We start from the raw sequence: 13,083 nt of genomic DNA on the forward strand, positions 1-13,083 counted from the left end.
ATATATTCAATGTCTTTACATTGCTAGTACTTTAAGTGGTTAGCTATTCGTTAGATGTTTAATAAATATATTACGTCTAGACGTTATACAATATTAAAAAACAGCATGTTATTGAATGTTGTGTAAGCTGGGAGTACTCTTACAGTATACGTAAAATGTCATGATACTCTTTTCACTGTTATTTAATATTAAACTCAATAGAAAACATCGACTATACAGCGGCAATAGTTCTGAAATCATTTTATCAGAACTTTTTGTATATATAAATACCTATTTTTCTAGGAGCAAAATTGACGTCTTTTAACTTGTTATTCGGGTTGATTCGACTTAGGCGCATGCTCATGTTAAACACTGAAATCAATAATGTACAAATAACACAAGGACACAAATGTCTTTTCAGTCATCATGTATATCTATATAAAATAAGGATATGACAAACATTATTGAAAAGTAGGGAGATGTAGTATGATTGCCTATGAGACACTATCCACATCAGAATCCCAAAGATGTGGATATCATCAATAATACGTCATGGTACGGCGTCAACAATGAGACGAGCATGCCGTCTATTCAGCTACTGAAGGCCCCGACATGAAAAATGTGAAAAAAAATCAATCGAGAAAATCAATTAGCTAAATCTACTATACAATTCACAAACAAAATATATGAAATAAATGCAGCAACAACAACCTGTGAACTACAGGCTTGTGCCTAGGAACATGCATATACATCGTGTACATGTGTATATTTTCGTCAGGTGATGTATGTAAAATTTTTAATAGCCAATTAATTATATGGTGTATCCATCCATATACAAAATATGTATGTGCACATCAAAACACAAATAGCAAAAGAAACAGCGCTTTTATTGCTGTTCTTCGTCTCACCATATAATGGAATGTGATACGACTGTCATACAAGTGAGAGGTTTAGCTAGCTATAAAACCAGGTTCAATCCACCATTTTCTACATTTGAAAAAGTCAGGAATATGACAGTTCTTGTCCATTCGTTTTTTATGCGTTTTGATATTTGATTTTGTCATGTGATCATGGACTTTCCGAATTGATTTTCCTCTGAGTTCAGTATTTTTGTGATTTTACTTTTTAATGACTGTCTATGGGGAACATATAGCAAGGAAGTTGTCCTTTCAATACCATCTATTGTCTTCCGACTCAACTCGAGCACTATATATACGTACTATCTTAGTAGCAACAAATTTGCTCTTACCCTTATTACCAGTTCATAAGTGTAGAATATTCAACGGTCATAATTCGGATTTTAGAAAAGTGAAATGTTATGATTTGAATTAACCCTACTTCATTATTTCTCTTTGTGATCGATTGTATTTTAAAGAGAGTTGTATAATTTAAACCACATTCCAAGATCATATCAAATATTTCATATTATGTAAGTGGAGATTTATAGCATTGTGTTCGTCGTTATTTAATACATGTATGATTAACTTCCTTTGTAAAATATAAGTCATTACATAATTTCATTTCTTGCATATATAACTTCAAAGTTATTTTTTTTTATTAAAAAACAATGTATCATCTGTTAACAATAAGAAAGGAGATTTAGTGATGCATACGAACACGAGCGTTTTAAGTTTTAATTACAAGAAAATATGACAAAGGAGTGTTTGTATATTCCAAACAAACAGTTTATTGTTATCGATTAGAGAGGTTTCTGTTTTTACAGCATTAAGATTTAATTTTAACAACTGAAAGGCTTCTTTTATTTGTCATGCTCGACATCGCAAGAACAGAAAATCCATTGGGAATATTAGGTGCATGCAAACTTGATCTTGAGAAACACGTTTCATTCCAGAAAATGAATACAATTGATATAAAATATTTTGCAGACGTACCATTTTTCCTTAAATAGCATAGGTTTATACGGACACACAGGATCCATATAACATTATATTTTCATCAACCTAACAATATTAATATTGTCATTACTTATAAAACTGAGAATGGAAATTGACAATGTGTCAAAGAGACAACAACCCGCTATCAATGGGTCTTAAAATACATCGGAAAAATCTCGCAGCCGGAGGCGGACTTTAGAAATGCTACTACATGCACTATGACTAACAAATGACGTTATCTTGAAAGTTGCAAGAAACATAATTATTTACCTAAACGAGTATGCTGAAAAAACTGTACAGACGAATCGCAGTCAGTTTTATAAGTGAAGCAGGAACTATTTTCATTTTCATACTCTATAGAGTCGATTGAATTCACACCCGTTATATCTGGATGTTTTAATGAAAATGTTGTTTTCTGTAGTTTCATGTGGTGAGTTGGTTTTTTTTTTTGTTGTTTTTTTTTCCTTTGGTCATGTCGTGTCTGGTATTTTTCCCCCTTATTATTTTTTTTATTCTGTTTGGGAGTGTTAAGGTAAACTTTCACACCAATACAGAGAATAACAGAGTAAAAAACATACAAGAATCAAGGTTGCAAAATGGAAAGGCTAAACGAGTGATTAGTATAATAGCTTGCAAAACCAAGAGGTGCCATTGGGTTACAGGGGCCTAGAAAGCTTTTTTGTTTACCTCTCCGCCTATTTTGTTTAGCCATTAATGAGTTTGGCTTGACGTTAGTAAATTTAAAAAATATGTCAAAAAGAGTTACGTTTCCGCAGTAGCATAAAAGAGTACAAATGTAAAAGAAAAACTGGTTCACTCGGTATCTAGGATTCCAAAATTATATGTGCGGTTGTCATGATAAGGTAGACTATCACTTATAATGTGTATGCATTGCGTGTTGGTTTAGTGTAAAGCATGCTTATATTTCTCTATAATAAAAAAGCTTTTCTCCCGATATATTTGTAATATTAGCCACTGGATGACAAATAACCATTCATTCATACAGTCATTAACACTCTGGCGCAATATATATGATACGGAAACAGTTTAAAAATAGGAAATAATAATAGCTAAAAGTTAGAAGAGGAATGATCAGTGGTGTTTTAATCAATAATTATAATTACAAAGTTAATAAATAATCAAAGTTTCCCTTCAAAAGAGTGATTAAAACAAAGAATGGATAATAATTGTACCCAAGTGAAATAAATTATTCCAAACTAACAAAACCGTAATTCCGTTTTCAATTAGCTAAACTCTAGAGGATTTCGAACATCTACAATCTATGTTCAAATCAAGTTAAATTGGAAGTTGAAAGTTTTTACAATAAATGCTTATTACTCAAGAGATTTACGTTTTTGTTTTATTGACTATATATATCGCCACTCATAGAATTACAAGGCAAATAACAAGCTGTTTGGACTTTTTTATATTTGATTTTGGTGTTTGTTCACGCATCGGTGACTATATAATGGAATTTGATGCGACTGTCATACAAGTGAGAGGTTTAGCTAGCTATAAAACCAGGTTCAATCCACCATTTTCTACATTTGAAAATGCCTGTACCAAGTCAGGAATATGACAGTTCTTGTCCATTCGTTTTTGATGCGTTTTGTTATTTGATTTTGCAATGTGATTATGGACTTTCCGAATTGATTTTCCTCTGAGTTCAGTATTTTTGTGATTTTACTTTTTTTAGCTCAACAAATCTATTTATTATTCATTATTGAAATATCCTAACCATTTGGCACGGTATAATAAAGCTGGATAGTGCACAAGGACTAAAACTACAAAAGATATAGTTTATTATCTTTATTTAGAAATAAACCGAGCGTGAAGGATAACTTTACGTTTTCTCAAGTTCATCAACACGCCATGTTTCGTTAGATTCTAATGATACATTATCAATGGCAAAACCACTTAAATTGTTGTCTACCATCATGTTGATACAATAAGAATTATGTTGGTAGAACCATTGCAATATGACAAGTCACCTTCGAATCTATCATTCTTACCCCAAGAGTAGATTACCTTAGCCGTATTTGGCACAACTTTTTGGAATTTTGGGTCCTCAATGCTATTCAACTTTGTATTTATTTGGCTTTTTGAACTATTTTGATCTGAGCGTCACTGATGAGTCTTATGTAGACGAAACGTGCATCTGGCGTATAAAATTATAATCCTGGTACTTTTGATAACTATCAATACTTTCAGATTTGAGGTTCTTTTGCATTTATGAATGTAGAGAGCAGGACGCTCTGAAAAATCGAGGTGTTGGATTTTAAAAATACAAGCGTGTTCACAGTTTTAACATGTCACATATATCTATAAAGAAGCCCCACCCAACCACATACCTTACAGAGAAGGAAACCAAACTTGTATACCAAATTCAAACTTTTGTTAATTTGTATAAATACATATTTTACGAGCATGGACAGTGATGATCTCTAAAAACAAATAGAAGCACTCCGCAGTCATCCATGTACCTGTAATATTTTGTCAACCATTGTCTTAAGAAACTTACGTATGTTGACGTTCAAAGCAGATTTTAAGATAATCAATACTGTATTCGCCATTTATGAATAAATCGAGTCATGTTGTTACGGTATAGAAAGAGGTTTAATATTGAATATTGTTTACAAAATTCATAAGTTATGGCTTTTTTCATAAAAAAAAATATTGTCGTCAAGCTGAAAACAATTTTTTTTTCTGAAACGAGATTTTCTCCATTCCATATAGTGTTAAATTTTGAAAAGAAAATAATATGATGAATGCGTCGGGAAAATATAACATATTACTACCAACTTCTAGGTATTCTGACGCACAAACAAAAACATACCCCCTCTGTTTGAAGTTAAATGATTCCTTCCTTACAATAAAACTCTTTTCTTGACATAATACCATAAAACTTTATTTTAAAAGCAAATACAGCTTATAAATATAACTACATCAAGTAGAAATTGCTTAAAATACAATTATTATGAAATAAAAAAAAAGATATCGGATATAGACCATGGCTTAACGTTGAACGCCCACAGTATTTAGAACTTGATTTTTCTATCTCTGTTGCGACAAAATAATATGAAAGTCACTCGTACATCAATTGACGAAACTGCACAAGTTACAAAGTTGAGACTTACCTCTGGCCATGATAGTTTTATATACAATTGAACATGGTTATAAATGCTGGTAAATGTATACAAGAATTTCACATGAAAACTTGCAAACATTTTGCCGTTGCTGAGTCTATGTTTTAAGTCAATTTCCAAATCTAAGATTGCTGAATTTCCCCAAAAGCAATTTTCATTTAATACCACTGCATGTTATTACGTAATTATAATAGCAATGATTTATTATTATAATTTACTCTTTTGAACAAACAAGTGTAATTTAAAAAGTAAAGAGCAAAGTAATTAATTTCAATTCATCAAGATTACTTAATTAATAAAATAAACGCTTTCAACGATTTAGTGTTTCATATTTGGAGTGTCAATATTTGCTTATCTAATAAATTCGTATATGAAAATAATTGATGATTGCAATTATAATTGTACATTTTAATCTGCTTAAAGTTATATTCACTGTTTATTTTTGTTTTAAGGTAGTAACCGTTAAAAAAACATTTTATTTTACGAATGTCTTTGAGTGAGTCTTTAATGGATTAAAAGCAACTGATGAAGTATATAAATGCATATTTTAGGAATCTTGAAGTTGCATATCTGTAACAATAGACAATCCAATTTCCCTTAGGACCTTTTTTACGGATAAAACTGTGCCACTTCTAATAAGAAGTTTGGGAAAAAATGATATCCTAGAAGGGAATATCCACATATGCACTACTGTATTATTCAAGTGTCACAACAAAGGGCTGTGTGGAACATTTTCAACATTTATATGTATAAATTTCTAAGAGTTTGAACTTACTTAAATTCTGTACTACCACTTCCTTCACCTTGGGTCTTCCGCAAAATTTGTTTTCCCCGCTAGCATAATTGTGTATTTATATTCGTGAGATTCTCATGGCACGTCGCTCCGAGATCAAACAAATCAGGGAACCAGTACGTTAACAAAACAAAATATCATGAATACTATTATATCTCCCGAACTGAGGCGTGGTTTCTGACACGGTTGCAACCTAAAGTCAAAACTAAAGAAATGCCTGTACATATCTAATGGATCCACATAGAAGGCAATAATTCTGATTGGCTCAGAAAATGAGAAGGTATTTGGTAAGTTTTAAAGTGTCTTGTGAAAGAAATAACGGGGTTCCATAAACATATAGAAAATTAGTAAGAAATTATTTTAACTAAAAATTTTAAATCATTAGACGGATAACGTCTCAAAATTGACCAAATATGTTTTGATAACAAAAAAGACTTGCGAAATCATAGTTTGCGAACTTAAATAGTAAAGTTCGGAATGGAGACGCGGAGGATGCTGAGCACCACTAAACAATATAAACTCTTCAGTCGAAAGAAATGCAACAGCACCATGTCCAATAGAAAATGTGACAATTCTTTATCAATACATTGCCTATGCAACGCCTCGACTTAAAGAACAATAATCAATCAATCAATCAAACGCACATATAGTTAAGTAACCGTAACCTACTTAATTTAAACATATTTATTTATAGTGGATTGGAAAACAAGTTTTGAAACTCTAAGTTTTATTAATCTCTGTCCACTTTGCGGGTACAAATGCTGCCTTGTAGCGGCATTAGGCTACTCTTTATCGAAATCTACAAGGGTGTCTTTAACGTGCAAGAGATATGGCTCTCTCTTAACACGGGTCAGCTATTTGTCGTCCCCTTCCGACTAACTATCATCGTTTCCTCAAGACCATACTCGCAAATGGTGTCAAGGGAGAGCCGCAAATTGAGTTCCTGAAATTTTTATCCCGAACGGGAATCGAACCAGGAACCTTTGTGTTAGTAGTCCGATGCACTAAACACTACACCACGGCTCTCCTACTTAAAGACACTTATGCTTAATGACGGTCGATATTTCTTAGCAAATGATTTATTTCATATCTACTCCTCATCAGTAACATTAAACGGTCGCTGTATTGATCTCTGATAAGGTAAAACCAAATACCATATCTAAAGAATAAAAGAGAGATCACAAATTACAACTTCACTGTCAAAGGATAGATTGCAATCAATAAAGGTTTTTTTACATACGATATCAATAAATCTTGTAATAAACGCATGCTACAATTCCACACAAGAAGGAAAAGTAGAAGAAAACGAGTTATTAGTATAGAAATAATAGACATCCGATATTATATCAAGTATAATCAGTTTTACTAAAGGAATGCCAAGATATATATAGTTTCACGTTTCATTGACAAAGCTAATTGTCATTAGACAGCGGATTGGCGAAGAAGTTTTCAGAACCACGTTCCATTCCAAGTAATCCGTATTGGCATTTAAATATTTAACGGTAAAACAGATAGAAATATTATCGAACAACGCATTACCTGATTATTTAAATAAACTGCTTTTTTATAATTTATGGATTTTCAGTTACAAATTCAATTTTGAATATTAATTGCGTGTAAGCTGAAATATAACCAACAGAGAAAGGATAGCTTCATAACTATTTAATAGAATGATTTCAATTAAAATAAAAAAAGTGGGCAAAAATCTATAAGCTCACTCAGTGATGTTATTAAGTGTCTGGAATTAACAGTAGATAATCAGTAAACTGGATATAAAATATAAGCGAATAGAAGTAAGTTATTATAAATCTTTTAAAACTGTTATTTAGAGATGAATATGTTAGAATTTGGCGTGACATCCATTTTCACTGAATTGATATAATTATTTATCTAGGGGACAGATGACGCCCGCATCCAGATGCGGGATATTCTCGCTGTGTTATAAACCCATTAGTGTCGTTCGGATGCTTTTTGCTTTAATCGGGCTGTTTTCTTTTTTACACATTCCCCATTTCCATTCTAACTAATATGACTTGATACAAAAAATTGAATGTTTAAATTGGATCGGCTTCTAAAATTGTTCCCCTTAAATTAGATACCTCCCTGACTTTTTCTGATGCAACGCATTTGAACAACTTACCATGTAAGCATTAACATATTTTTGAAACTGGTAATTTTGTAGTCGCTTCCTAGTAGTGTACAGCAACTTCCTTTTTTTAATTAAAGTAATTAAAAGCTGTTTAAAAATCAACCTCACTGCAATTTTAAGATGGCACGATCACTAACTTGCTCTGAAATCTTTGCCAAAACAATGGAATAGACCTTAAAAGATGTAACATGTTATCCTAATTGTTAAATCATATGCATAACTAGATAAAGAACGTCAGGCCAATTTGTTTGCTTTACTTCCTTTGATTATGGAGGGGTATTAATTAAAAGGCACAAAATGATAAGATGGAAGTAGCATCTTTCATTCACTGACATATTATAAACATCGGAGCTTAACTATATTTACACAAAGTGTTTTAACATGTTTAAAGTAAGTTAATAATTTTGCATAGGAAAGTTTTAATAAAGCATATGCGAAGAAGTTATACTGTGTTAACAAAATCGAATAATGAAAATGCAATGAGTTGTTAAGTTTCTGATGAACAAAACGTCTTATCATCAATGAACATTTTATCAAGCGTGTATTTGGTAATAATCATTTGGGACCTATAGCAATAGTTGTAAACTGTTAGTGTTTTAGCAGTTCAATATCTGTAAGTTAACGTTCTATTGATGTGGTATGTAGAAGTATTTTCATGAAGTTGTTAAAAGGCATAAAAGAAAGTCAACCGGGATTTCAATATAACAAGATGGACAATTGTTGGGTCAATGTAAACAAATACGGAGACGTGGTATGCAGGCCGAAAAAATAAATAGCTAGAGGCTCTAAAGAGCCTGTGTCGCTCACCTTGGTATATGTGCATATTAAATAAAGGATACAGTTGGATTCATGACAAAATTGTGTATTGGTGATAGTGATGTGTTTGTAGATCTTACTTTACTGAACAATCTCGCTGCTTACAATTATCTGTATCTACAAGAAAATTGGCCTAGAAGTGACAGTGGAAATTATTTTGTAAAAATTCACAAAAATTTACAAAATTTATGAAAATAATAAAAAATTGACCACAAAGGGCAATAACTCTTTAAGGGATCAATTGACCACTTTGGTCATGTTGCCTTATTTGTAGCTCTAATTTTGCTGTACATTAATGCTGTTTACAGTTTATCTCTATCTATAATAATATTCAAGATAATTGACAAAAGCTGCAAAATTTTCTTAAAATTACCAATTCAGGGGCAGGAACCCAACAAAAAGATGCCCGATTGGTCTGAAAATTTCGGGGCAGATAGATCTTGAACTAATGAACAATTTTATCGCCAGCAAATTTTCTTTAAATGCCTTGGTTTCAGAGCTTGGAGCCAAAAACTGCATTCTACCCGATATACTATTTTTAGCCATGTCGGCCATCTTGGTTCACGGGCAGGGTCATCGGACACAATTTTTAAACTACATATCCTTATAATAATGATGGGCCAGTTTGGTTAAGTTTATCTTTGTAGTTTCAGAGGAGTAGATTTTCGTAAAATATTACAAAAATTTACAAAAAATTGTTAAAAATTGACTATCAAGGGCAATAACTCCTTACGGGACAACTGACCATTTTAATCATGTTGACTTAATTGTAGATCTTACTTTGCTGAATATTAAAGCTGTTTACAGTTTACATCTATCTATAACAATATTCAAGATAATAACAAAGTAGAGGCTCTCAAGAGCCTGTGTCGCTCACCTTGGTCTATGTGCATATTAACAATGGACACAGATAAATTCATGACAAAATTGTGTTTTAGTGATGGTGATGTGTTTGTAGATCTTTCTTTACTGAACATTCTTGTTGCTACAATTATCTCTATCAATAATGAACTTGGCCCAGTTTGGTCATGTTGACTTATTTGTAGATCTTATTTTGCTGAACATTATTGCTGTTTACATTTTATCTCTTTCTATAATAATATTCAAGATAATAACCAAAATCTGCAAAATTTCCTTCAAATAACTTATTTCTGGGCAGCAACCAAACAACCGGTTGTCTGATTAATTTTAAAGTTTCAAGGCAGATAGATTTTGCACTTGATGAACAATTTTACCCCTGTCAGATTTGCTTTAAATGCTTTGGTTTCAGAGATAGAAGATAAAATATACACTTTACCCCTATGTTCTATTTTTAGTCATGGCGGTCATCTTGGTTGATTTGGCGGGTCATCGGACACATTTTCTAAACTAGATACCCCAATGATGATTGTGGCCAAGTTTGGTTTGATTTAGCCCAGTAGTTTCAAAGGAGAATATTTTTGTAAAAGTTAACGACGACGGACGACGACAGACGACGACAGACGCCGGACGCAAAGTGATGAGAAAATCTCACTTGGCCCTTTGAGCCAGTTGTGCATAAACACACTTCGATTCCCCGTTGGTATCACCGATTCAGATGTCAGGATTTCGGTATTGACAATGATTTTAAACATACTTTTATGAAAGTCCAACTCCGTGCATACCGGGTAGTTAAAGTTGGACATTCATATTTATAGGTCTAGATCTTGACGTGTATCATCCCTGGTTTTTCATTTTTGAAGTTTCCGCTATCCGGATGAAGGTTTATACAGATATAAACTGAATGTATTTAATGTTAATGTCATGGTAAGGCTTTTGTCTAAGGATAATTACTAGATGTTTGTAATGTACATTTTACAAACAGAACAGTTGAGTTGAGACACGAACACACATCGTTTCGGTATGAAACTTGTTACGTGTCAATTTCAGTCGTATAATATCTTATTAAACTATATTACCTAGTTTCTCATAGATCTTATTTTGATATAGTTAATTTGTTAGAATTTCAAAATTTCAGAAAAGATACAAAATTTAAATAAATTTTGTTAAGTGAGAGGTCTTCATCAGGATATCTGAAAGTAGTAAAAACTTGACAAAATGCTTTGATGTCCTTTTCTTGTAAATAAACTCATCATAGATACCAGGACTAAATTTTGTATATACGCCAGACGCGCGTTTCGTTTACAAAAGACTAATCAGTGACGCTCGAATCCAAAAAAGTTTTAAAGGCCAAAAAAAGTACGAAGTTGAAGAGCATTGAAGACCAAAATTCCTAAAACTTTTGCCAAATACAGCTAAGGTAATCTATGCCTGAGGAAGAAAAGCCTTAGTATTTCAAAAATTAAAAATTTGGTAAACAATTATAAATAAAACCATATCAATGATAATCCATGTCAGCACAAAAAGTGCTGACTACTGGGCTGGTGATAACGTCGGGGAAATAAATCTCCACAAGTAAATGATTTTATATGGATTCATGAGTTTGACTGTCCGTCTGGGTATCATTTGCCTATCTTTTAATGGAAATATTTGAAAATTTCAAGTTCGTGCTCGTTACAAAATACAGACAGTGTGCTCGCAACACAAAAAGCAGTTTCAGCAGGTGGTTAAGCATAACAGACTTGAATGGACAATACATAAGGTGTATGGTCATGTTTATGTATAGGTCGATAGCCAGGTCAATAGTTTCTTACAAATCATTTCCATCTGTTCATTGTATACTAGTTAACGCACTTGCCATGTTTTCTTTAATTCAATGTTGTGATACCAATACAGAATAGTGATTCAACTGGGAATACAGTACATCATAGGTTTTGTTGGGGTTTTTTTTGTTGTTTTTTTTTTTGATTAATTAACGACTTGCTATAGTTATATATAATTTCATATATACCACATTGGTAATTCACAAATACATTGCATTTGATAAAGGGGATTGGTAGGAGTGATTATAGTTATGACTATCATTTCAAACATAGGGTTTAATTAGTATAGAAGTTGTAGAAGAAATGAAACCAATTCAAAAATATCCAAGTGCTCGTGTTAAACCTGCAAAATACGTTGTATGAATCTGAGGTTTATTGAGTGTCTCACTTTTATTACACTCGATCATTCCAAAAAAAAAAAAAAAAATCAAAGGAAAAAAGCTGTCCCACTGTGCAATGTAATGTTTCCATACATCCATACAATCGTATGCATGCATACCTGTGCAGCAGCCCAGAACTGTAATTAAAAACAGAACATGCAGCAAATTAACGAAATTTTTAATCATACATATATATGCATGGGAATAATTTCCTGGACGTACTAAAAGGAAATATTACTTTGTAAACATTTATACAATGACAATGTCATTATAGTTTATAAAAAAGGGTTTGAGTATTTGGAATGACTTACATTTCGGTATGTTTAATTGAGCTGAAGCTGGTTCTGTATGTGGTTAGAATCGTTTTGGGACAATACAAATAGTTTATTTTTGCAGTGAAATTACTGCATATTATGAATTTAATGTGCATTAGTTTATTAGGTATAGTTACATGGAATCTAAATAAAGCCACTGGTTTTATGTCTATTGTTGCATTGATAAAGGCATGTTTCATCGCACGTACCGCTTGGAAAAGAGGAAACTCCCTTCTCAATCTTCAATAGAATACAAATGGCATGATAAAAAAAGACGATATTGATTGTATCTTTTCTGCTTTCTGTTTTACTATCAATAAAGCAAATTAAATGGCTTGTACACTTTTAAATACGTAACAAAGTATGAATTACTGTCTTGTCAATTAAAAGTCAATCATGAAAGTGTGTTGTAAAAGTCATTTGAGACAACCAACAATTGATGTTAATGCTAGGTCAATTTCATCAATTCGATAAATACATCATAGTGTGGTATTGATGCGATGTTTAATTTTTAAGAATAGGAGGTCTATTTCCCTTGAATGCTTTCATAGAAAACAGAAGAAAGTGATGAGTAAGATATCGCATGGAATAGTGAATATGTCTATTATATGTGTCTGTTTTGTGTAACAGATAATCTTTATTAATAAAACTACAACACAAGGCCCCTTTTTAAATGTAAGACATTTGAAAACCTTGGGCAAATATGTTAAACATTTACCATTAGATTTTTTTCCATCGGCATTTACCACTAAATAATTTCGTGACATATATAAAACAAATGTTTTCACTGTCATGTTAAGGCTTTTTTTTATAAGGCATGTTATTTTGCGTTCCTGAATAATTTTGATACAATGTTTATTTGTGGTTGAAAACAGGTAAAAACTTAAAAGTTATTCTTTTCCAATGGGATGTGTTTTGTATCTGTGACTT

General features: G+C 32.1%; 1 protein-coding gene across 1 annotated transcript in view; it reads left to right on the forward strand.

The window, feature by feature from the left end:
* Window positions 1–7,246: 7,246 nt before the first annotated feature.
* Window positions 7,247–13,083, forward strand: part of LOC143052751 (voltage-gated inwardly rectifying potassium channel KCNH7-like) — a 178,468-nt gene continuing 172,631 nt past the window's right edge. The window contains exon 1 of the mRNA XM_076225857.1: window positions 7,247–7,606. The gene's annotated coding sequence lies outside the window, so the exon portion shown is untranslated. The remainder of the gene's footprint in view (window positions 7,607–13,083) is intronic.

Source organism: Mytilus galloprovincialis, chromosome 11, assembly GCF_965363235.1.
Source record: "Mytilus galloprovincialis chromosome 11, xbMytGall1.hap1.1, whole genome shotgun sequence".
In the NCBI taxonomy this organism is placed as follows: domain Eukaryota; kingdom Metazoa; phylum Mollusca; class Bivalvia; order Mytilida; family Mytilidae; genus Mytilus; species Mytilus galloprovincialis.